This window comes from Carcharhinus amblyrhynchos, chromosome 2, assembly GCF_965287045.1.
Source record: "Carcharhinus amblyrhynchos chromosome 2, sCarAmb.v2.hapA, whole genome shotgun sequence".
Lineage (NCBI taxonomy): Eukaryota > Metazoa > Chordata > Chondrichthyes > Carcharhiniformes > Carcharhinidae > Carcharhinus > Carcharhinus amblyrhynchos.
The window spans coordinates 118417773-118444528 of record NC_137325.1 but is presented as its reverse complement, the minus strand read 5'-3'; the positions used below and the strand labels follow the sequence as shown (position 1 = coordinate 118444528).

General features: G+C 44.3%; 1 protein-coding gene and 1 long non-coding RNA gene across 2 annotated transcripts in view; one reads left to right on the top strand and one right to left on the bottom strand.

Moving 5' to 3' along the window:
• The window catches only part of jcada (junctional cadherin 5 associated a), a 213971-nt gene extending 194117 nt beyond the window's left edge, over nucleotides 1-19854 (bottom strand). Inside the window, exon 1 of the mRNA XM_080211793.1 lies at nucleotides 19790-19854. The gene's annotated coding sequence lies outside the window, so the exon portion shown is untranslated. The remainder of the gene's footprint in view (nucleotides 1-19789) is intronic.
• A 9-nt stretch (nucleotides 19855-19863) lies between these two features.
• LOC145358137 (uncharacterized) lies at nucleotides 19864-26369 on the top strand. Its single transcript, XR_013889449.1, has 2 exons — nucleotides 19864-19973; nucleotides 26154-26369. It is a non-coding gene; the product is annotated as an uncharacterized LOC145358137 (long non-coding RNA).
• The last annotated feature ends 387 nt before the right edge of the window (nucleotides 26370-26756 follow it).

Genomic DNA, 26756 nt, shown 5'->3' with positions numbered 1-26756 from the left:
AAATCTTGTAAAATTCCACCCATGATGTGTTGCCACTGGCACAATCCAGCACAAAATCCTGGCATCACCCCAGCCTTAAGAAAACTGCAGGAGATTAGGATTTCCACTTTTATTTCATGTATTATTAATTTTCTCCCTCTCCCCACACCCCTGGTTCAAATTCTAGCCACCATTTCGAAACCACTGTCTGGATTTCCATGCAGTGACCAGCTAGTTCTTACGTAATCCAAGCAGTACGATAAACCATTGTGTTTCACAGACTATTTCACCATCAACGCCTATTCATATAACCATCAATCCCCTTCTTAGACACATCATTATGGAGTTATTTTAGGGAGTCAGTTGACTTGTTTTTACTGGAAATTTATTTCACGTATCCATTCGACTGTGGGAAAGTAGTCTTTTTAATTTCCAGTCTAGTTTGAAGGTTGCTAATTTGGCATTTAATGATGCTCTTGGAAGTGTATATTAAATAATTTAGTTACTCAGCATTTTATACATCTCGACTATGTTATTGTTAATTTTCTCTTCCGATTAAAACCAGATTAGTTGTGTGATTCTCACTTCAAAACACAGTCCCATCCTTTTATCTTTCTTCTCCATGTTGGAATTATCTTCCATACATCAATGTTTTTTCTGAAGTTAGGGTAGACAAGATACAACCTAATATTCTACATGAAGACTCATTAGTGAATTATGTAAGGCGAAAGTAACCCATTTTGATTAAAATCAAATCATGTGTTCCAATCGAGCGGGACTGTGGTTAGCACTGATGTCTCACAGCGCCAGGAACCCGGGTTTGATTCCAGGCTTGGGTCACCGCCTGTGTGGAGTCTGCATGTTCTCCCTGTGTCTGCATGGGTTTCCTATGGGTGCTCCAATTTCCCCCCACAGTCCAAAAGATGTGCTGGTTAGGTGTATTGCCCATGCTAAATTCTTCCTCAATGTACCCAAACAAGCATTGGAGTGTGGTGACTAGGGGATTTTCACTGTAATTTCATTGCAGTGTTAATGTAAGCCTACTTGTGACACTAATAAATAAGAAAAAACTCTTAACTGTCCTTTGAAAAGGCCTAGCAAACCATTGTGATGTACTAAGTTAGCAAACTGTACACTTCTATTATATTTGTATGCATGCATAGCTATTTCTAAATTTTAAAACTGGACCTTGGCTGAACAAGGGTCTTATAATAGCTGAACCTCTGTCTATCTATGATTCCAGGACAAAATAAGCCATTTTGCAGTTTAGGGAAAATTCACGCCGTTATCTCTGAGGAGACACTAACGATCACCTATGGACTGCACAACCCAACTTTAATAAGTGCTATACGAAGGTCATTTGCGTCTGCTGACTCAGTTGGCACACAGTAGACTGAGGGTCTGCTAAGACAAAAGGCCTCTCAAGCATTCCTTATGACTTACAATGGCTGTGTTGTATAGTGGTCTTTGACACCCAGTAAAATTCCAGAAATGGCTACACATTCTTTATTGAAGATTTGGTGGAGATATGGGGATCACAAAATCACAGAATCAAAGAGGCCCTTCAGCCCATCGAATTTGCACCAATGCATGAAATGCCCTGACCTGCCCACCTAATCCCACTTGCCAGCACTTGGCCCAAAGCCTTCAATGTTATGACGAGCCAAGTACTCATCCAGGTACTTTTTAAAGGATGTGAGGCATCCCACTTCCACCACCCTCCCAAGCAGCACATTTCAGATCGTCACTACCCCATGAGTAAAAAAGTTTTTCCTCAAGTCCCCCCTAAACTTCCCACTCCTCACTTTTAACTTGTGTCCCCTCATAACTGACCCTTCAACTAAGGGGAACAGCTGCTCCCTATCCACTCTGTCCATGTCTATCATAATCTTGAACATCTCAATCAGGTCGCACCTCAGCCTTCTCTGCTCCAGCGAAAACAGCCCAAGCCTATCCAACCTCCCTTCATAATTTAAATGTTCTACACCAGGCAGCATCCTGGTAAATCTCCTCGGCACCCCCTCCAGTGTGTTCACGTCCTTCGTACAGTGGGGAACCATATGACACAAGCCTCTAGCTCATTGAAGAAGTCAATATTTTCTATTTGATTTACTCCACATGATATCAAGAGATAATTGAGGGCATTTCACACAGCAGGTTATAGGATCTGATAACATCCCAGCTATAATGCTGAAAGCTTCTGCTCCAGGACTAGTTGTACAAGTCAATCTGTTCCAGTACAATACTGGCATCTACCCGTCAATATAGTAAATTGCCCTCAATGTTGAATGTCCTGTTCTCAAACAAAAAAGGCAAATGTACTTTGGCAAATTAGTGCCCATCAGTCGACTCCTGATGATCCACAATATGGCATCAACAGTGCTATTAATAGCACATATCAAGGATGATATGTTCAGGTAAGGTATTATCAGGACTACTTGTCTCTAAACTTTCGCAGAGTGCAAACATGGACAAAAGAGCTGAATTCTAATCGTGAAGTGTGTGCAAAAGCCCTTGAAATCAAGGCAAAATTGACTGAATATCATATCAAGGAGCCGTGGTAAAATTAAGGTCAATAGGAATCGGAGGAACGATCTCCACTTACTGATATCATACAAAGCACAAAGGAAGCTGGATGTGAATGTTGGAGGGGTTGCAGGAGTCCCTCATGGCACTGTCCGAGGCCCAACTTTTTTCAGTCAATGAACCGCCTTCAATGATATGATCAGAAATGGGGATGTTTGCTGATGGTTGCACAGTACTCAATTCCATTCACAACTCCTCAGAGAATGAAGCAATCTGTGCCAGCATGCTGCAAGACATGGACAAAATTGTGCTTGGAGTGATAAGTGGAAAGTAACAGTCTTGCCAAGCATTTGCTATCTCCAACAAGATAAAATCCACCTACCTCCCCTTGATGATCAAAGGCATTACCATTGCCAAACCCCGGACCACTAATTGTGTGTTATCATTGTACAGAAATTTAATTGGACTTAAATACTGCATCTACAAGAGCAGATCAGAGGCTGGGAATTTTGGGGTAAGTAACTCATCGCTTGATTCCCCAGAGACTGTCCACCATCTACAAAGTACAAGTCAGAAGTCTGATGGAATATGTTCCACTTGCCTGGATGACTGAGGCTTCAACAACACTCAAGAAACCTGGAACCATCCAGGACAAAGCAGCCCCCTTGATTAGCACCCCATCCAACCCTTAAAATTTCACCCTCTTCATGCACAGTGGCAGCCTTGTGTGCATCTAAAAGACACACTCGTTAAGGCTCCTTCAACAGCATCTTCCAAACCCGTACTCTCTACCAAAGGACAAGAGTGGCAGATGCAGGGGAATACCACCATCTACAAATTTCCCCTGAGCCACATCCTCTGCTAAGTTGGAATTACATTGCCATTTCTTCGTCATCACTGGATCAAAATCCATGAAACTTTTCACCCGACAGAGGATCTTCATCATGAATATTGCAGAGGTTCAAGAATATTTTTAAGGGCAATCAGGTCTGGGCAATAAATGCTGGCCTTGCCAGCAATGCCCACATTCTGTGAATGAGGAACAAAAGACCTACAACGCAGCGACAGATGTGGCCAGCTGTCAGGTCTGTTTTTCACATTCGTACTTCAATTGCATTCAGCGTTCAGCTTAAAAGAATTAAAACTCAATCAGTTGATTTGCCCTTGGTATAAAAATCCTCTGAGCTGCAGTCTATTGAAACCACTGATTGGCCTGGATCTTCAGCTGCAGCGATTATTTGAACACATTTTCAATTTGAATTTGTTGAATTCAGTCAGCTTGGCCCCACTGGGGATGATTCAGTCAATAATTGATTGGGTTCATTTGCACTGCTCAACTGCACTGATTCATGGGAGGTTCTACATTTGGGTTTAAGTTGATGAGTTTGCACTGAAACTCGGGTCTGCCTCCACCTCAGCAAACTGGGGCATTATACAATGCATTCCAAGCACAATTTCCTAATTCCAACATTGATATTCATTTTTAAATAGCAACCTGATCAAACTACATTGTCACCAACATAGTTAGAATGTATAGACAGGATTATTAGATTTGAATTAGATTAACACCTACATCCCTGACTATTCCTATTATCATCCTTTGTTCTTTCTGTCCTTCGTTTGCTGAAGGTTTTTTAGTAGTGGATAAAGCTGACATTGTGCCTGATTCAATTTTTGTTTCTATTCATATTTGGGACAATTAGGATAAAGGGTGGCAAATTTAAAACAGAGACTAAGAGAAACTCCTTCTCCCAATCTGTGGAATTTGCTACCCCAAAGTGCGGTGGATGCTGGGACAATGAGTAAATTTAAGGAGGAGTTAGTCAGATATTCAATTGGTCCATATTTAAAAGAGGATGAGGACCATACCAGACATGATTAAATGGTGGAGCAGACTCGATGGGCTGAATGGTCTAATTCTGCTCCTATATCTTATGAACTAGTTTCCTAAAACAACGCAGTGTGGAACCTACCAGGTAACTGGCCATTTTAGATCTGGTAATGTGAAATGAGACTGGATTTATGAATGATCTCACAGTAAAATATTCTCTAGGGAAGGGTGATCATATCGTGGCGGAATTTCACATTTGATTTTGAAATTCAAATGTGTTTTGAGAGACCTGGGTCTGATCCCAGTGCCTTAAACTTATATAAGGAAATTACAAAGGCATGAATACAGAATTGGCTAAAGCGTACTCCAATATTTGAAACATTGGCTCTATTCTCTCTGCAAGAAGATATCAGACCTGCTGAGATTTTTCAGCATTTTCTGTTTTTGTTTCAGGTTCCAGCATTCGCAGTATTTTTGCTTCTAGCAACTGTGGACTGTTTGCTTGGATGACTGTAATTCTGTGGGGAGCATAAGGTGTGATAAGCATAAGTGAGAAAATATTCTTTTCTGTGATTTAAAGTACAAGTTGCCTGCAAAAATAATGTTTAGTAAAGAACGTTTTTAGTCATTTGTTGCAGTAAAGATTTTAAAATGTGATATCTTGTCCTGACTCTTCAAGTATTAACCAGAAGTTTATTTGATTTGATTTGATTTGATTTATTATTGTCACATGTATTAACTTATAGTGAAAAGTATTATTTCTTGCACGCTACACCAACAATGCATACCATTCATAGAGACGCAAACAAGAGAGTGCAGGATGTAGAGATTGAATTAGAGCATTGTTTAAGAATTTAGAAGAGTTAGATTGAAGTTTTAGAAACATAGAATGAGAGTGAAAGATAGAATTAGAAGGTGTGCTGGGCATAGCTTGCAACAAGTCGTCTTGCTTTGATGCCATCTTTAAATTTATTTTTAAATGTTACAGGCAATACTTCTCAAACCTTTTCTTGGTGTGATTCCATTTTAGCACCTCAGACTCAAATTGACTCTCAGAGTGAAAATTTGGGAGGGAGGATATGAGTGTTGTTGGGGGGAGGGGGCAGGGGCCTTAGTTTTTGAGTAGGGGGTTGGGGAACAGCATTCAAGTAAAACAAATCAGCAGGATAGTAACCTTCATTATTTAATTACTAACATTCACACAAACATTAAACATCCAAGTATCTGTGCTTTGAAATTCGAACTATTGTGAAAATGTTATCTTACTCCCTGGGCCTTATGAGTATGCAGACTCTTTTGAAGTGGCCCAAGCTAGCAAAAAGGAAAATAATAATTTAAATCTCTAGAAAACATGTTATAAATTAAAAAAGACCAAATGATGCTGAAAAATCAAACATCCCTAATGATTTCAAAGCTACGTTTTCAGAGACACATTGACTAGGATGGGAGGGAACAGTTTTGGAGCAGAGCCCCCTATGCCTGGGAATGTGATACTACATTGATGGGCTCCAATTTCCAAGTGGACTTGATTCACAGAAAGATCCACAGAACCACAGAACCCTACAGTGCAGAAAGAGGCCCTTTGGCCCATCGAGTCTGCACTGACCACAATCCTACCCAGGCCCTATCCCCATATCCCTACATATTTTACCCACTAATCCCTCTAACCTAAGCATCCTAGTACACCAAGGGGCAATTTTAGCATGGCCAATCAACCTAACCTGCACATCTTTGGGTTTCCTCCGGGTGCTCTGGTTTCCTCCCAAAGAACGTGCAAACTCCACACAGACAGTGACCCGAGCCAGTGTGCTGAAGGCAGAGAGTGAGGCTGTCTGTGAGAAGCCTGCTCACTCCTCCCTCCTCTCAGTGAATTGCAAGCCAGAACTGCAAAGGATTGGGTGCACTTAAGGCAAACAGGCTGCCTATGTCAAGCTGGTTCACTCTCCTCTTCTCACAGTCAACTGTGGTACAGGACACAGAATCGGGCATGCCTGTTACAGGGCTGCAGAGCCAGTCCCAGGACTTCCCCGACAGGATCTTCACTCCATGGCCACAACAACCACCTCAAAGCTGGCAACACCAAAAGCTCATTCCGTGACTTCCACTAAGGGTCGTGACCCATGGTTTGGAAACTCCCTGTGTTAATTGAGTCAAAGAGGTTTATAGCATGGAAACAGGCCCTTCGGCCCCAACTTGTCCATGCTGCCCTTTTTTAAACTCCTAAACTAGTCCCAATTGCCTGCATTTGGCCCATATCCATCTATACCCATCTTACTCATGTAACTGCCTCAATGCTTTTTAAGAGACAAATTTGCACTCGCCTTTACTACTATCTCTGGCAGTTTGTTCCAGACATTCTCCACCCTCTGTGTGAAACAATTGCCCCTCTAGACCCTTCCGTACCTCTCCCCTTTCATCCTAAACATATGGCCTCTAATTTTAAACTCCCCTACCTTTGGGAAAAGATGTTCACCGGAATTTTGCTGGCACACCCGCCCCAATTCCAGGGGCGGGCAAGGCTCGGAGAATGATATTCTCCATTGGCCCTGAGCGGGATTGTACAAAACTCGGGGTGGGGATGTGCTGGTAAAATTCTGTCCTTTGACTATCTACCATATCTATGCACCTCATTATTTTATAGATTTCTATAAGATCACCCCTAAGCCTCCTACACTTTAGGGAATATAGTCCCAGTCTATCCAACTTCTCCTTACAACTCAAACCATCAAGTCCCGGTAGCATCCTAGTAAATCTTTTCTGCGCTCTTTCCAGCTTAATAATATCCTTTCTATAATAGGGTGATCAGAATTGCACACAATATTCCAAGTGTGGCCTTATCAACATCTTGTACAACTTCAAGTCTCTCTATAACAGTCTGTAAAAGATAGGGTAAGTGAGGGGGCAAAAATCTGGCTGATGGATTATAGTATGGGAACCTCTGGGTTTTCCATTTTGTAGAAAGAGTAGAAAACAGAATATTATTAAAATGTAGAAAGACTGCAGAATGCTACAAGAATGGTGTGCTCATACTGGAAAGAAAGATAATTAATTTCCTGGTAATTAGGATAGCACAGGGAACATTAGTCTCTACTGCAAAGAGGATGGAATATAAAAATAGGTACAATTGCACAGGGATATACTAATTTTGAGGCAGTACAGGGAAGTTGGTCCTGAGATAAAAGCTTGACTGATAGACTCCCTACAGTGCCGAAGGAGGCCATTTGGCCCATCGAGCCTGCACCATCAACAATCCCACCCAGGCCCTATCCTCATAACCCTACTTATTTACCCTACTAGTCCCCCTGACACTAGGGTCAATTTAGCTTGGCCAATCAACCTAACCCACATATCTTTGGGCTGTGGGAGGAAACCGGATCACCCAGAGAAAACCGAGACAGACGAGGGGAATGTTCAAACTGATGAAGAAAGGTTGAAAAGGATGTGTCTATACTCAATGGAGTTTAGAAAAATGAGAGGTGATCTTATTGAAAAATGAGGTTTTGAGGGAGCTTGATTGGATAAATATTGAGAGGATGCTTCCCACTAGGGGATATCCAGAACCCATTTCAGAATATGGGGATAGAGATGAGAAGGATTTTTTCTCTCAGAGAAATGCTAATCTTTTGAATTCTCCACCCGTGAGAGTAGTGGATTTGATTTGATTCATTATTGCATCATCTATTAATATATAGTGAAATGTATTGTTTCTTGCGCGCTATACAGACAAAGCAGACCATTCATAGAATACATAGGGGAGAAGGAAAGGAGAGGGTGCAGAATGTAGTGTTACAGTCATAGCTGGGGAATAGAGAAAGATTAACTTAATATGTAATAGGTCCATTCAAAAGTCTGATGGCAGCAGAGAAGAAGCTGTTCTGTGTGAAGTCTGTATGTTCTCCTTGTGTCTGCGTAGGTTTCCTCTGGGTGCTCTTACATGGTGGGTCCTACAGTCCGAAAGACGTGCTGCTTAGGTGCATTGGCCATGCTAAATTCTCCCTCAGTGTACCCGAACAGACACCGGAGTGTGGTGTCTCGGGGATTTTCACAGTAACTTCATTGCAGGGTTGATGTAAGCCTACTTATAAAAATAATAAATAAATTGACTTGATCATGACTTTAAAGATAGGCTGAGGTCATCTCCAGAACATATCTGTACAAATCTATCTTTGGTTATCTTTTTTGATTGGTTATATCATTTGGCAAGCACAAAACATCTCAGGTAACTATTCTACCCATTTCTCAGTGCCCTGAAAATTGCGTTATTAACACTTAACTCCATTTCTTGCCATTTTGCAAAACCTTTTAAAACTTCCAAATTCATCATCCTAAAAACATTTGTGAAACCTCCTCTGAAAGTTCCTTTAACCTTTGATCTTTGCCTCTTCTACCATTCTTTTAGCAGAATGGAGTCTTGCTTTGAACACCTCAAGTTATAACAGGAAGACCACTTCAAGTCACTGCACTAATCAAAACACAATTTACTTAATCTATGTTTGAAGATATGTCTTGGAAAATTGTAACTCTGCCTGTGGGAATTAGAATCAGTCGCGCATTATGCTGATAACAAGGTTCAGATGGATTAGCACACAATCCTTTCCAGCCATTAGCTAATTATTAAAGGTCCCAGATTCTCCCTGAAAGACGTGAACTGCTTCTTTGTTTCTGTAATAATCAACTGCTCTCTGTATCGAAGGCCACAATTTTTCAATCACTGTCATCACATCTGATTATTTCTCACATCTCATTATTTTCACAGAGTCTCACGGGTACCCCACTGAGTAGTGGCCTGAATACAATTTGTTTCCGTTACTATTTGGGTGGCACGGTGGCACAGTGATTAGCATTGCTGCCTCAGAGCACCAAGGTCCTGGGTTCAAGTCCGGCTTTGGGGGACTGTGTAAAGTTTGCATATTCTGCCTGCGTCTGCATATGTATATGTGTGTGCGCACATGCCTAATGCCCAGTGTCTGTCGGAATAGGCAACCCTGCATTAGAATAAGTGAAAAAATGAAGGTGACCTCATGGATTCTTATTAGTGATCCAGAGGGATTTTTATGACAAGTTTCACAGTCATCATTAAATTTCAAATTCCAGAGTCACCGCCAGCCATGGTGGGATTTGAACCCTGGATCCCCGCGTCTCTGAATTATTCATCTAGTGTTAGTATCACTATGCCACACTACCAACCACTATCACCTCCCCCCCCACCCCCACCCCCCGGTAATATCCTGAAGACGGATGTTCAATTCCTGGAGACTCCTGGTCAATCCTGGAGGGTGCGCAACCCTGCTTTGTAATATAGAATCCCTACAATGCAGCAGGAGGCCATTCAGCCCATCAAATAGTGTGATGGAAGAAGTGGTGTGATCTTCCACTCACTTCACCAAGACAGAGATTAAGCACTGAAAACTTACAGTGACATTCTAAATATAGGTATTGAACCCAAAAGCAATAAGAGTAGACTGCAATCTGAAACACCTAACATAACTTTTAGAAATGTTGCCTCTTAATAGAGGGTTCTGGATTCAAGTCCCATTTCATGAATTTAATCTTTGCTGAAACAATGATATTGAGGGGTTACTCAAAGATTTTGACCTCGAAATTTGATTATGTAGTGATCATTTCCTGAACACAGTAATAGATACTGAAATTCCAATGTATTTTGTACACATAGGGCAGGATTTTCCCATCCTGCCTATAGTGGGTTTCAAAGAGTCAGCCACATTGTTGTGGCTCCGAAGTCACATGTAGGCCAGACCAGGTAAGGAAGGCAGATTTCCTTCCCTAAAGGACATTAGGAATTGGATTCAAATTTCACCATCTGCAATAGTGGGATCCGAACCTTTGCCTCATGATTACTAGTGCAGTGACAATACCACTACACTGCTGCTTCCCCATCATTAATGAGGTTCCAAGTGGGGAATTGGGTGCAATTTCCCAACATTTCAAGTAGTGGGATATGTGCTGCTAACTTGCCTGTCTCTGCACAGACATAGGGAAAATTCTACCCTTAGTCTGTGCAGCATGTGTGCTGCATGCCACACTGGTTAGAGTGCCCGTAATAATCCAGACAGCCTGCCTGAAATGGCCCACTGCCTAAAGCCCTGTATCTTTGGCCTGTTGCCAAACCGGCTGTCAAATAACAGCAGCATAAGCAAGCATGCTCCATTTTCCTGGGCTACACAATATAGTGAGACACTAAATAAAAATATTGAACGTCATGCCAATTACATGGGTTCAATTCCTGTATTGGTTGAGGGTATTCATGAAAGCCCTGCCTTTTCAACCTTGCCCCTCTCCTGAGGTGTGATGCTCCTCAGATTAAATCATCACCAGTCAGCTCTCCCTCTCAAAACAGCCTACGGTCATCTGGGACTATTGCAATTTTACCCTTATTGAACTCCAACTTTGACTACACTGTAATCCAGAACATCCTAATATAACCATTACATTTAGAAAGTAAAGCCAGTGGATACAGAGGTAATATGAAGCTTATAACAAAATTAGCTTTGGGTTTAAGATGATTCATATTATGACATTTCCTCAAAACAGTTCCCATTCTGCCATTCAATGATGAGTGCAGGAGAGCATGCCAGGAGCAACACCAGACATACTTAAAAATAGGTGTCAACCCGGAGAAGCTACACCACAGGACCATTTGCATGTCAAACAGTATAAGCATCAAGTGATAGAAAGAGCTAAGCAATCCCACAACCAAAAGGCCAGACCGAAGCCTTGCAGTCATGCCGCATCCAGTCATGAATGGTGGTGAAGGATTAAACAACTCACTGGATGAGGAGGGTCCACAAATATCACCATTGTCAATGGTGGAGTAGCCCAGCACATCTGTGCAAAAGTTAAGGCTGAAGCATTTTTGCAATGATATTTAGCCAGAAGTGCCGAGTGCATGATTTATCTCGGCTTCCTCCAGAGGTCCCCAGCATCTCAGATGTCAGTCTCCAGCCAACTTGATTCACTCCATGTGATATCAAGAAACAGCTGAAAGTACCGGATACTGCAAAGGCTATGAGTCCTTCTGGCAGTAGTACTGAAGACTTGTGCTTCAGAACTTGCCGCTCCCCTAGTGAAGCTCTTCCAGTACAGTTACAACACTGGCATCTATCCGACAATGTTTTGGCCTGGTATGTCCTGTACACAAAAAAACAGGGCAGCAAGTCTGTCACTATCCAGACTTGGAAATATATCACTATTCCCTCACTGTCAATGGGTCAAAATCCTAGATCTCCTTTCTTAACAGCACTGTGGGTGTACATATACTATAGGGAATCAGCAGATCTAGAAGGCAGCTCACCATCACCTTCTCAAGGGCAACTAGGGATGGGCAATGAATGCTGGCCCAACCGGTGACACCCACATCCCTCAAATGAAAAAAATCTACAACTCTTCCAGACATTCGATGGGAACCCCGCTTGGAAACATTTCCCACTGCACATCTGAGGGCAGTTCCGAGGAAACTGTGGGTCCATGTTGATTAATAATAGTACTCAGGTTATCTTTATTGTAACTTTACCAAACTTGAAAACATTATTCACTTAATTGCAGATGTAGCTAAATAAAATATTATTACTAATAAACTTCAATATTCACTTTAGCCATGGATTCCTCTGAGAGAAATAAACTGCAGTGCTCATTATTACACTCTATCCCAGTCTACTCAATAATTGACATCTTTTGGGCTGGACAATGTAGGATTTCCTGGAACAAACCAATTTAGACAGAAATCGGGAAACCCAACTCATTAAATGGTGGATTCCATTCTAACTCTCAGAGCAGGTGGAAGCAGGAAAAAGATTGTCAAACACCTTTTCATTTCCAAGGTCTGCGTTTTGGAATTATTCAACTTTCTCAATACACACTGAGGGTGTGATCTATGGAATGCATTGCTACAGAAGACTTTGGAGGTCAAGTCATTGGGTGTAGTTAAGACAGAGATAGATATGTTCTTGATTGATAAGGGGATCAAAGGTTACGAGGAAAGATGGGGGAATGGGGTTGAGAGCCATATCAGGCGTGATCGAATGGCGGAGTAGACTTGATGGGCTGAATGGCCTATTTCTGCTTCTATATCTTATGGTCTTATTGTGTAGGATTTAATATCCATCTCTCTTATGAGGGATTTTTGGGTCTTTCTGTAGCTTATTCAAGTTGGATGGCATTTGTCATTGATATTTACCTCATGATGAGTGAAAATGATTTTCACAGCAGTGACAGCTTATTTCCAATGATGCTGTTAAACAGCATAATAACCCACATCAACTGACACACATTTATTTATTTTTGTATGTCAATCAAAACCTACACACTGAGTTTTGAGGTTAATTTTTGTTTTATAACTGTTGAGTTCTAGGTACAGATTTTTTTTAAATTGGGCTTTTCATGTAATCCTGTCATTATTCAGGGGCTCGAAGCTAACCTTACCCAATAATATGCAAAGTAAGCTAACCTGGCATTATTGGCTAAGCTCCTTGCCCTAGAGTAATGCCAGGATCACATGATAGAAGATAGGGTCAGGAGGAGGCCATTTAGCCCTTCGAGCTCTTTCTGTTTGAGACTTGATAGTTTCTTAGAAAATGGGCATTTACACCCCACTTGGTGTTTTGACTTAAAAATAAATCTAATTCCAATAGCTGGTGCTTCCAAAAGGGAGTTGGAAAATTATCTGTAGAGAAAAAATGTGAATGATTCAATGGTCCTGCAATTCTATAAATAGACCATGCTCACATGTAGCAAGATCGGGACAATATCCAAATTTGGGCTGATCAGCGTTTTTTAAAATTCTTTCTTGGGATGTGGACGTCACTCAATGCTGACATTTATTGCCCATCCCTAATTGCCCTTGAGAAGTTGATGAAGAGCTGCCTTCTTGAAGCACTGCAGTCCATTGGTGTATCCATGGTGCTGTTCACTGGCAAGCCACATTTCTGTCACCCAAATATTAGGCAATGAAATCTCAAACCAGAATGAGTATAGCCATCTCCTTAGATATTCAACGGCATGACAACCATTGAAGGGAAATGGTGGTATAGTGGGAACCTGGGGTCTCAGTGGACATGGGTTCAAATCCCAGTATGGCATCTGATGGAATTTGATTAATAAGTCTGGAATATAAAGTTGTGAAACTATCATCAATTGTTGTAAAACCCCATTGATTCACTAATGTCCTTTAGGGAAGGAAATCTTACTGGTCGTACTGGTCTAGCCTGCTTGTGAATCCACGTCCATAGCAACATGGTTGCCTCTTAATTGCCTTCTGAAATGGCATATCAAACTATGCAGTCAAAAGGCTATTGGGGATAGGAAACAAATGCTGGTGTTGTCAGTGACACCCACATGAATGAACCTTTTTAAAAATTCTCAACTAAAATCATCATTGACATGAAATGGAACTGAGCCAGCTACATAAATGCAGTGACGAATAGAACAGCTCGTGATTCTGTGGTGACTTCTCCCTCCATAATACCCCGAAACGCCCTCAAACGACATGGCGAAGGTCAGGAAAGTGACGCAGTGATCTCCAGCTGCCCTGCCAAGCTGCATCTCCAACAACATTCAAAAGACCCAACAGCATCCAAGGCCAAAAAAACCCCACTTAATTAGGTGGGTGATTGGCAAATTATTTTCAATGTAAGTGTGCGGTCACTTTGATCAGAATAAGGAAATTGCACGCTGCTTGATTAATAAAAGTCTAAATGGGATAGCATGCAATGGAATCTAGATTTACAGATACACAAATGCTGAGGCCACAGAGAAAAACAAACGACACTGGAGTTCATTACCACAGGGATAGAATTTTTTTTTAAAAACTAAATGTTTTGCGAGATTTGCAGTAAGCCTTGGTTAGACCACAATTAGAGCACTGTGCACAGTTGTGGTCGCAATATTATGGAAAGGTTACAGGGTCGAAAACAAAACTAACAGGATATGCTTATCAGGGGATGCTGAACAGACCAGGGGGTTTATCCCAGAAAAGTGAAGTCCTGAGGAGTGACCTAACAGAGATCTTTAAGATAATGAGGGGATTAAAAAAGGTCAACGGTGAATGTGGGCCAGATCATTGCGACCGAGATGAGTTGGCAAATTCTATAATTCAAGCCACCCACTTTGCAAATTGTAGAATTTGCCGACCCACTGGGCCTACCTCAGCAAAAATTATTCAGATATTTGCACTGCTCACTCTGGGTATCGGAGCAGAGTGAAGTGGAGAATAGGCAATCATGATGCCAGAGCAGGCTGGTTAAAAGGCTCACCTCAGTTCCCCGGGGCTTTGTCCCAGTTGTTTTATATGCTGCTAAGCCCTATAAGAACAAAGAACAACACAGCATGGGAAACAGGCCCTTCGGCCCAACGAGCCCGCGCCGCCATCTTAACAATGTATTTTTCCTACACCTCCCTTGACCCGTGTCTACGCTTATGGTACCCCCATTGGAAACCAGATTCAGGGGAGAATAATTTAGGGACAATTTGTTACACCAATCAGCCTAAGAGCACATCTTTGGGGTGTGGGAGGAAACCAGAGCACCTGGAGGAAACCCACGCAACCACAGGGAGAATGCACAAACTCCCACAGACACTGGCCCAAATCCATGTATCTGCACAGCTAGCAGTGATAGTCACCGAGCTGTTGTGGTGCCTATCTGCTGGTCCAGTTTTAAGCATACACAAATGGCGTGAAGTACTAGGCCACTCTCGAAACATCCAAGAGCAGCCCACACACGACCCACTGTGTGCATGCCCCTCGTTAGACAACAAGGCGGACCAACGCACCTGCGGAGTAAAAGAGACAAAACATCAACACATGTAGCATTAGATTTCCAGGAATGTCCCGAGGCTCTGATCCTTATTTAAAGCCATCTCCTATAACCCTCCATCCCTGTTTTGCTCATGTGCCTATCTAAGTAAACCTTAAACAAGTCCAGCATGCCTGCCTCCACCACCTTACTTGGAAGCGCATTCCATACCCCCATGACCCTCTATAGTCATGACCTTTCGCACTCCACCACCTCCCCATGGCCCCTTACACCCCCATGCTACCTTAGTGTCAAGTCATTCCACCCCCCCCATTCATTGCTCCATCCATTTCCAGATCCCCATAACAACTTAATGCCAACTCATGTTACCCATGCACTTCTCCTGCTTCTTTATTGATACCACGCCACTTCCAGAGCGACTTATCCAGTTTTCAACTATGGCAGGCCTCAGGAGTCATGTGGAGATGAAAAAGAATAAACTTCTAACATGCTAATAGAGATCTGACTCATGCAGGTGTAGAGTTTTTTTGGATTGTGTGTTTCTGCCACATCACCTGAAGAGTCATCAGGGAACATATCCCATCGATTACCAATTTAACACTCTGGGGATTGTTTATTGGCAGGAGATGGAATTTGTGACCCTATCTCAGGCAGAAATCTTGCAATCTGATTGGTCAGCAACTCTGTAGTCCCTGCAAAGCCAGTGACAGCAGCAGTCAGGGGCACTAAGTGCTGCCCAAAGTTCCAGAGTTCAGGACCATGTGAATGCAGGGAGTCTGATGGCAGTCAGGGGAAATGAAGCCAGCCCAAGGGGTTGGGGAGAGGGGTATGAGTTCTTAACAGAGAAGAGGGAGGGGGAGAGGGGGTAGAAGGGATCATCCACAGCAGGTGGGAGCATGCACTGTGGAAAAGAGGCTCTTCAGGGAGGTGCTCCTCTTTTACACCTGAGATCTGAACAGGGTGACCTGTGTGGCCTCCCCCTGAACAACTCCTGCAAGCCTCAATAATTGGCCACTCATGGGTCTCAATCAGGGTGTGGGGTGGGGGAGGAGGGGAAGGTTGTCCTTGGCTTTATTTACTGATTCCGCTAGTAAGGGACTCAAAGATTCTGCCCTTGATAGTGAAAAAAGTGCAATGCATGAAATCTTTTCAAGCTTTGAAATCTCCTCTATCTCTTCAATTTCTTCTTATTTGCATCTATTGTTTGCAATATGTTCTTCTGAGGCAAGTGAATCAAAGGTTATTGAGGATAGATGGGAATGTGGAATTTGAAACACATGCAGATTGCCCATGATCTTATTGAATAGCAGATAAGGGGCCACAACTTCTGTTCAAACAAACTTTTACCAAACCCAGAGCAAGCTAATCCTTTAATAACCTCTTTAAACTGTCAACCAAACTATGAACTCAGAATCCTCTGCTAGGATAATTGTAGCTTTTGAAACTCAGCCAAGTATTCATAATAGCATAATACTAGCCCTTGGGGAAATGTCAACAAAAACTCCATTGAAACCGCACAACTAAATGCCAAACCTTACCTATATCAGATGGCCTTTCAATCAAAGAAGTCCAGCAGAAAGTGTTTTTTTTTAAATTTCCAGGGACGGTTTCAGCTTGTTATTTTTAATGCTTAAGAATCAGAGACTTAAAAGCTTTAGATCAGGACACTTTGACCATATCCACCCTTCAAGAGATTCACATTTACTTCATCAACTTATGACTTCCACATTGCAGGTTAAGGCCCTTTCAACAGCCCAACTGGGGATATTTGAACTCAGCATTATATTCAAATGCTTCTGCTGAGTTCAGGTTTCCCTCCTGCTTGAACCATTCCTCCTCCCTGTTCATTACAGGCAAAATGGGAATTGTCGGAAATGGGGAGGTGCAGGCATCAGCACCCAACTGCCATTTATTAAAGATCTCTGGAGTCCTCTTGACTCTTAAAAGTCCAGCCCACATGGTGGAGGGAGCACAGCTCGGGTAATAAGATAATGCCTCTTTAATCCAATTGGGAATTCAGGGAGAAACCTCTTTACCCAAAGAGCAGTAGGAACTCCATCTGTCAGGATATAATGAAATAATCATTATTCTTCCATTGCTAATAAGTGAAACTCCTAGCCTAACAGCATAGTGGAAGCATCTCTACCACACAGACTGAATAGGTCAGGAGATCAGCTGACCATCACCTTCTCAGGGGGCAATTAGGAATAGGCAATAAAAGCCTGACCCCCAAATCCCAGGAACAAAGGTTGTAAAGGTTGATAACCGGTGCACCACATTCTAAAGTGGCTCTGCCCTGAGCCCAGAAAGCTACAATCCACTGCCTGACAAGAAAAGGAAGAGGCAAAACAGAGAATCAATAAAGTAAGTTGCAGGTTGAGGATCAGAAGGACCATTGGATCAAGGTGGGCCAGTGATCTCTTGGTTTATTAGTCACACCAGCTTGTGAAAGCTGGTTCAAAGCCTTCAATCCTACACAAGCTATCCTTGAGAGAGAATCTTTCTCAGGCCACAACATTTGCTGCACCCCTTAACTGTGCAGGGTATATGGTTATTTGGTGACCTTTCTCAGCTACATAAGTTACAAGGCATCCTGTAACTAAACAAAGGTCTTTAGAAGCAAGAGGTATAAAAATAAAAGTTGTGAATGCTGTGACTCTGACCTTAAAAACAGAAAATGCACATTTGTTAACATTTGAGAAGAGCTCAGATAGATCAGTAAGCAACCTGTAAATGGCCTGTACATTCTTTGGATTTCACAGCTCCCTTGCCAACAGATTGCAACCTCTTTAACCCTGGAACTGATTCGTCTCTGCTGCCTCTTCAACCAGATGACATCATTCTGGATTACCGTGTATCATTTGTTCAATGTGTCACTTGTGGCATTTTCTGGGACTGACAGTCAGTCCAGTCAGTGTGCTGGCATGTACTCCCTCACTTAATGGCTTATTAATCAGAGCTGTCTAAGGGGCCGTTCTCCTGAAACATTAACTAACCTCTCTTTCTTTCTCCAGCTGGACCTGGTGTGTGTTCCCAGCTGTTTCTTGTTTTTTACACTGGGATAGTCAGAGGGTTAACGAAGTGGGAGAAGCAGCACATGATGGTGCTTAGAATGGTGTACAGATTGAGTCTTACAATGCATTCACTTAATGTGACACTTGTTGGGCGGCACAGTGATTAGCACTGCTGCTTCACAGAGCCAGGGACATGGGTTCGATTCCTGGCTTGGATCACTGTCTGTGTGGAGTCTACACATTCTCCCCATGGGTTTCCTCCGGGTGCTCCAGTTTCTTTCCACAGTCTGAAAGACGTGCTGGTTAGATCCATTGGCCAAGCTAAATTCTCCCTCAATGTACCCGAACAGGTGCTGAGTGTGGTGACTTGGGGGTTTTCACAGTAACTTCATTACAGTATTAATGTAAGCTTACTTGTGACACTAATACATAAATTTCAACATTAAATAACCTCTCTTATTTATGAGAGTCAGGATGGGGTACCATTAATCTATAAGCATGAATCAGCTTCTTACTGATGGTTGTATGGCTGGAGGTGACAGTTTAGAATTATAGAATCCCTACAGTGCTGAAGCAGGCCATTCAGCCCATCGAGTCTGCTCTGACTCTCCAACAGAGCACCTTACCCAGGCACTGTTGCTGTAACCCCATGTACTTACCCTGGTAATCTCCCTAACCGCTTACCACGTAAACACATTTACGTGAGCAACAGGCAGGAATTGTGAGCGGGATTCTCCTATCTTGTCCGTGGCCACCTCACTTGCAAGCAAGAACGGAGAAATTGGGCGTTCCAGCCAAACCTTCATTCACTTCCAGCGGCACCGGAGAATCCTGACCGCGAAGGAGAGATGGAGGGTTGCAACACGTCCTCTGTGAAAGTGGGAAGCAGGCCGATTTGTGAACCCTGGCTGATTTGTGTCCTCCTTATCTCTTATCACTGAATCTCCTACTGCTGCCCTGACTGGGGTCAGCTACCCTCAGCTAAACATAAGAACATAAGAAATAGGAGCAGGAGTAGGCCATCTAGCCCTTCGAGCCTGCCCCGCCATTCAATAAGATCCAAAATCTGGTACCATTCTAATCTGTCAATACTCAGAACCTCACCACGCGGTGCATGTGATGATGAGACTGTGGAGGAACTGGCAGACTCACCAGATCGAACTTTAAAAAGAAAAAGAAACAGAAATCGATAGTGAAGTTTTGTTTCCAGTTAATCCCCCCGCCTTAATTTCAATGTGGAAACAGTAAATAAAGACGGCCATGAGAACACAAAAATTATAACTGACACACAATCACGTGAAACCATTTGGACAGTGGAACCTCTGAACCACAATTAGCATTAATGACAGTACCACATTTAAAAAAAAGAGTCCACTTTCCTTTATCACTGCATTAATGAATCATGAATGTGTCCAATATTCCTGCAACCACAGCATGACAAGCCCGACATGGTGATTGCTCAGAGTTCAATCACAGTGTGGCACTAAATCTGTTTACCAGTTCAGACTGTTAATAGGTCAGCCCAGCTGGAGGGCTGTCGATAATAGTCAGACATCTGTGAGCGTCTCACCTACATTCAAAAAAAAATTAACCTCAATGTATCATTAGCGACAGAGCAATTAACACAACTGACCGTGGTTAGCACCATAAAAACACAAGTAAAGTCTTACCTCATGAGGAGTGAAGACTAAGGATTGCTTCTTCCCACAGATGGGGCAGCAGCAGCTGGATCAAGTCTCCCCTGCTTTTATCTGTTGTGCATCATACAAATCCCAAGCCCACAGTTGATGGGGAAGCTGATACCCTGAGCTGGGGATGACTGGACGCTGCAGCCTTAAAGCCACAGGATTCCAAGTAAGAGGGAAGGGGGCTGAAGGGCCGGTTAAAATTGTTACACACTCAGCAGAACAACAAAAACCTCCAAGTTAGCAGTCCCTTGCTTGCAGTTCAACTTCCAGAGCCAGCTACCCCTTCATCCAATTACGTCCAAGCCAATATTCTAAGTAATGGTGGAAAATTCCAGAGCACTAAGATAACATACTCCTGTGTTCTCAAGTAAATCAAAGGCATGTGTGGAATTCAAGGCGAGATTCAGCACAAGGACGTCCATCTATACTGGAACAGATGTGGCAGCATGCATGCTAACCTGTCAGGCAGACTTTGAGACCAGTGGAAAGTGCAGCCTTAATGCTGGGTAGGTGTCAGCTCAGTGCAATATTATGGAGTGCATGGCGCTTCCTTCCCCACCTTTTACTCATTTCAATTCTTAAATTAGTCAAATCATCGCGAAATAACTGCAAATTCGCTCATTGAAAATGATCGCAAGCACCAGATGAAAGGGGGTAATTCAGAACCAGGATATTTCTGATTGTTTTTCAAACCCAGTGAGAGGCCTGTCTTCATGTGTTGTTTTAATGCTCCCCCTGTCTCCCCATCTCAGTTACAGTCTGTCTAAAGTATCTCATGTCAATAGATTCTGCTCCGATACACAGTCACAAGAAGAGGTAGCCAGCTTGCTCCTTTTTTTCACAAACCCAAGTGCGTCCAGAACAGTTTGAACTGATTAGTATTCCAGACGAACTGCATATGGTAAAGCAGAGCAGGCGCGACTATCACCTGCGGCTGTTTATACAAGATGTGCCGAATACTTAAAAAGCCCTGGCAATAAAACACTGGCGCAGGGGCTTGGTGTGATTTTAAAAGATATACAGAGCGAGCATCCAGAAACAAAAACTCGAAATACTCTTGGCCCCAGAAAAATCAGGGTGGGGTCCCTTCAGCAGGACAGTTTTGAAGCCAGCTCCCAAGCTGGTTGTGCGCACCTCACACAATTGCATGAGATGTCAGTGCCAAGGCAGGGAAATCTGGTCACTTGGGGTTATTAATAGCGCGGCTGTGAGACATCAGCTACAAATTGTCAGGAAGTAAACACAAAAAGAAAGGGAAATGAGTTCAAAGACAGATTTCCAGATGTTCTTTTTCAAAGAAGTGACATAACAACAGGAGAAATTTAAAGCAGCTGTACCTCCTCGTGTTTTATTGTCTGAATTTGATCTTACAACACATTTTCGTGAACCTCTCCGGCGGCCTCGCCCACACGCCCTCAGTGGGTAAATGGAGAGCCCAGTGAGAAATGAGTGATCCAGCCCAGTGAAGTCTCAGATTCTATCACTTATCTACACTGCTTGTCTGAGCACAGTCAGGACAGCGAAGGAGCATTACTGCGACCCTCTGTCTCTGCATTAGGGAAGGGGGGAATCAGTCACTGGGGGCAGGCAGGGAGGGGGAGGGGTGGATGTAATGCCTCCTCCCCTTGAAGTGACAGGACATTTAATCGGGAGGAGGGTGGAGAGCCCATGTCCTTCCCATCCTTTTTTTTGTACCCATTCATGGGACATGGGGGCTGCTGGCTGGCCAGCATTTTTTACCCATCCCTAGTTGCCCTTGAGAAGGTGCTGGTGAATTGTCTTCTTAAATCGCTGTAGTCCATGTGCTGTGACCCAAATGCCATTAGAGAGGGAATTCCAGGATTTTGACCCAGCGACAGTGAAGGAACGGCGATATATTCTCAAGTCAGGATGCAGTGGCTTGGAGGGGAACTTGCAGGTGGTGGTGTTCCCATTTATCTGCTGTCCTTCTAGATGGGAGTGGTTGTGAGTTTGAAAGATGCTGTCTCAAGGATCTTCTGTGAATCTCTGCAGTGCATTTTGTAGATGGTACACACTGCTGCTACTGTGCGTTGGTGGTGGAGGGATTGAATGTTTGTAGATGTGGTGCCAATCAAAAGGAATGTTAGTCCTGGATGGTGTCAGCTTCTTGAGCGTTGTTGGAGCTGCACCTATCCAGGCAAGTGGAGAGTATTCCATCACACTCCTAACTTGTGCTTTGTAGATGGTGGATACGCTTTGGGGAGTCAGGAAGTGAGTTATTCGCCACAGTATTCCTAGCTTCTGACCTGCTCTTGTAGCCACTGTGTTTGTGTGGCGAGTCCAGTTGAGTTTCCGCCCCAATAAAGTCCAGGGAGTGATTGTTTGAGGACGGCCTTCCCATCCTGTTACCACTTGAAGCCCTGAACTGGGGAATGATTAATGCTCACATAATGCCCGCATTCCACCGTCACTAATATTCAACCAGTGACAGGAGTGGTCACACTATGCGGCAAGGACGAGAAGCAAACCCCTTGGGGTAACTTGCAGGTTTCAAGGAAGAGTCCCACATTGTTGTGAGATTGCCTGCAGGAACTCAGTGCCTGATCGAGGGAGCCGGCCCTGGGAAAGGGGGGGTGGCGGGCATTGAACACCACACCTGTCCTCACGGCTGAACTCCTCCCCTCTTCACTGTGACCTTTACCCCATGACTCCCTTCCCCATCACTCACTTTGATCTTAGACCCTTGGCGATGCTGGGCCTCACTCCCCTCTTGTTACTCACCCTCCTCCTGTTATTCATCCTCCTCCTGCTACTCACTCCTGGAGGGTGAGTAACAGGAGGGGCATGAGTAACAGGAAGAAAGGAAACAGGGATAATCCAGGAAATTATAGGCCAGTGATTCTGAAGTTAGTGGTAGGGAAGCTTTGGAAGAAGATAGAATATATTGGAGGGATGGGATATATGCATATTTGGAGGAAAATGGACTGGTTACTGACAGGCAGCATGGTTTGTACAGGGAAATCATGTCTCACCAACTGATTGAGTTTTTTGAAGAGGTGACAAAGATAATTGATGTTGCGCTGTGGATGTTGTTTAATTTGGACTTTAGTAAGGTGTTTGATAAGGTCCCACATGGAAGGCTGGTACAAAAACTATAATCACATGGGATTCAGAGTGGGCTGGCTAAATGGATAGAGAACTGGCTTGGTTGTACTATAGTAAAAAGTCTCACAACATCAGGTTAAAATGCAACAGGTTTATTTGGAATCACGAGATTTCAGAGCATTAATCCTTCATCAGGTGAGTGGAAAGGTAGGTTTCAGAAAAAGGGCATATATAAAGAAAGACAGAGTCTTTTTAGATAATCAAATCTTTCCAGGTAGGGAACAGTGCAAGTGAAGAGAGGGACAATCACAGATTAGAGAGTTGTGAATAGTCTCAAGCCAGGGAAGTTAGTAGGATTTTGCAAGTCCAGGTCAAATGATGGGGGTTACACACAGTATGACATGAACCCAAGATCCCAGTTGAAGTCATCCTCGAGTGTACGGAATTTCAAGAAGTCTAACAAGAAGTCTCACAACACCAACGTCCAACAGGTTTATTTGGTAGCAAAAGCCACTAGCTTTTGGAGTGCTTGCTGCCCCTTTCAAGCCTCACCTGACAAAGGAGCTGCCCACTCCGAACGCTCGTGGCTTTTGCTACCAAGTAAACCTGTTGGACTTTAACCTGATATTGTGAGACTTCTTACTGTGTTTACCCCAGTCTAACGCCGGCATCTCCACATAATAACTATAGGACACAGAGTGATAGATTCAAGCCCTGGCATCTTGTAAACATCCCTCAGTCACACACAGTTTGTCAAAATGACTATGACAAGCCCTTGAGTATTTATCAAACTGAGGGCCTACAGAGAAAGAATGTCAAAACCATTGGGTTGAATGGTCTGTACCCAAACCATGAACCTGTCTTTCTCCTGTCACAGACTGGAATGTATTTGCAGCATTTTGCTTTCATATCCAGTATTGACAGGTTTTCATTTTATCACAGGGAAGCTCAAACAAAGCTGCAATGATGAGATCAGGAAACAATTCAAAATAATGGGTGAAGGTCGAAGCTGAACTCAGGCAGACAGTAGCAGGATAAGTAGCAGGAGATGGGGTCACGGGAATAAGAATGGGTCCATCAGCCTCTGGAGCATATGCTGCTATTTAATTAGTTCATAGCTGGACTGGAGCTTATCTCCATTTACCTGCCATTGATTATTTTGTACGCTGCCCTCATAAAGATCTGTTAGTCTTAGACCTGAAATTTTTAATATGCTATGGTCTACAACATCTAGAGGAGGAGAGATCAACAGGCCAGCTGTCCCCCACCAGAGCTGGCAGGCATGGGACAGGGGTAGGGCAGGGGTGGGATGTTGCAAAACCTGGTGGCATGGCAGGAGAGGGTTATGCCCATCACCTACCCACTTCTGCTGGAATTTAACCAGCTGTGGGGAGGGTGTCAGATGGCTAAATGGACAATTAGTGGAGGAAGAGCAGTGTAGGGATGTTGGGGGGGGTGGGGGCGTGAGAAGTATAGAGGCGTGGGAGGATAGGGAGCTGAACAGTGTAGGGGTGTGGGGGGTGAGTAGTAGAGAGGTGTGGGGGGTGAGCAGTGGAGGGGTGTGGGGAGTGAGCAGTGGAGGGGTGTGGGGTGTGAGCAGTGGAGGGGTGTGGGGTGTGAGCAGTGGAGGGGGGTGGGGGGGTGAGCAGTGTAGGCGTGTGGGGGGGGCGAGCAGTGTAGGCGTGTGGGGTTGAACAGTGTAGGGGTGTGGGAGGTGAGCAGTGGAGTGGTGTTGGGGGATGAACAGTGTAGGGGTGTGGGGGTGAGCAGTGTAGGAGTGTGGGGGGTAAACAGTGTAGGGGTGTGAGAGGTGAGCAGTGAAGGGGTGTTGGGGGGTGAACAGTGTAGGGGTGTTGGGGGGGGTGAGCAGTGTGTAAGAGTGTGGGGGGTGAACAATGCAGGGGTGTGGGGAGTGAATAGTGGAGAGGTGTGGGAGGTGAATAGTGGAGGGGTGTGGGAGGTGAGCAGTAGAGGGGTGTGGGAGCTGAGCAATGGAGGGGTGTTGGGGGGTGAACAGTGTAGGGGTGTGGGAGGAGAACAGTGGAGGGGTGTGGGAGGTGAGCAGTAGAGGGGTATGGGAGCTGAGCAATGGAGGGGTGTTGGGGGGTGAACAGTGTAGGGGTGTGGGAGGAGAACAGTGGAGGGGTGTGGGAGGAGAACAGTGGAGGGGTGTGGGAGGAGAACAGTGGAGGGGTGTGGGAGGAGAACAGTGGAGGGGTGTGGGAGGTGAGCAGTAGAGGGGTATGGGAGCTGAGCAATGGAGTGGTTTTGGGGGATGAACAGTGTAGGCGTGTGGGAGGTGAGCAGTGTAGGAGTGTGGGGGGTGAACAGTGGAGGGGTGTGGGAGGTGAACAGTGGAGGGGTGTGGGAGGTGAGCAGTGGAGGGGTGTGGGAGGTGAGCAGTAGAGGGGTGTGGGAGGTGAGCAGTGGAGGGGTGTGGGAGGTGAGCAGTAGAGGGGTGTGGGAGGTGAGCAGTAGAGGGGTATGGGAGGTGAGCAATGGAGCAGTGTTGGGGGGTGAACAGTGTAGGGGTGTGGGAGGAGAACAGTGGAGGGGTGTGGGAGGTGAACAGTAGAGGGGTGTGGGAGGAGAACAGTGGAGGGGTGTGGGAGGTGAGCAGTGGAGGGGTGTGGGAGGTGAGCAGTGGAGGGGTGTGGGAGGTGAGCAGTGGAGGGGTGTGGGAGGTGAGCAGTAGAGGGGTGTGGGAGGTGAGCAGTAGAGGGGTATGGGAGGTGAGCAATGGAGCAGTGTTGGGGGGTGAACAGTGTAGGGGTGTGGGAGGAGAACAGTGGAGGGGTGTGGGAGGTGAGCAGTAGAGGGGTATGGGAGGTGAGCAATGGAGTGGTTTTGGGGGATGAACAGTGTAGGCGTGTGGGAGGTGAGCAGTGTAGGAGTGTGGGGGGTGAACAGTGTAGGGGTGTGGGAGGTGAGCAGTAGAGGGATGTTGGTGGAGGGGGTAAGTGCCAGGCAAACAGCCCACATGTGGTCATTAACACGTCCCTGGAAGGAGCATTTGTGAAAGCTCCCATGGAGCCATTTCTGGTAAAGCAGAAGTTTGGTGTTCCAGTGTAATGCAGCTGCAGGAATTTCCAATACCCTGGAGACCCTCAGCACCAGTGAACAACTCAGCATTTCCTTCTATTGGGATTGGAGGATCTGCCTGTATATTTTGAGATGTAACTGGTTGCTTATCTTTTGGCTAAATGGGATTCGACTATATTTTTCCAGCATTGTTCTTTCCAAGCATTTTATCTTCACTTTCTGCTGCTGCTTCCCTCAGGAAATTCTACAATGGTGATACTGTTGGCTTGTCCCTTTGATAATTGAGAGAATGAGATGGGATTGCTGGAATGGATTCTTACCAGAATGAACTACCTCGACTTTTTGAAGACTTCCCTCCAGCTCATGTCCTGGCGTTGTCAGTTTCCACACCAGGACTCACTAAACACTTCTTCATGCTGCACTCTGATAGTAAAGTTGCATGTTTTTATTATTACTTTGCTTTGCATTCTTGATTTCCTATAGTTCCTGCTATTTGGCTTGGATCTGTATGATAAGCTCTATGTTATTCAATAGTAATTTTCACCATGTTTTCTCTGTGCCTGTGTGTGGGGGGCCCTACAGAACACAACTACGTGATGAACGTTTGTGAAAGCTGTTTCTTTTCACAATGCGGAAGAGAGGCAAAGCACTGGCTCTCAGTCAGACAAACGGTTTTATATCAACCGCCTGATTATTCTTAGCATTGGTCAAAAATTATGTAGTATTTGTTGTACTCCATCTATGGACAGAAAGTTTGGGGGTGATCCAACCCCTCAGAACAGCGAAATTTATAAGATTCAAATCTCATACTCAACCACAGCCTAACCATTTCTGGTTTTAA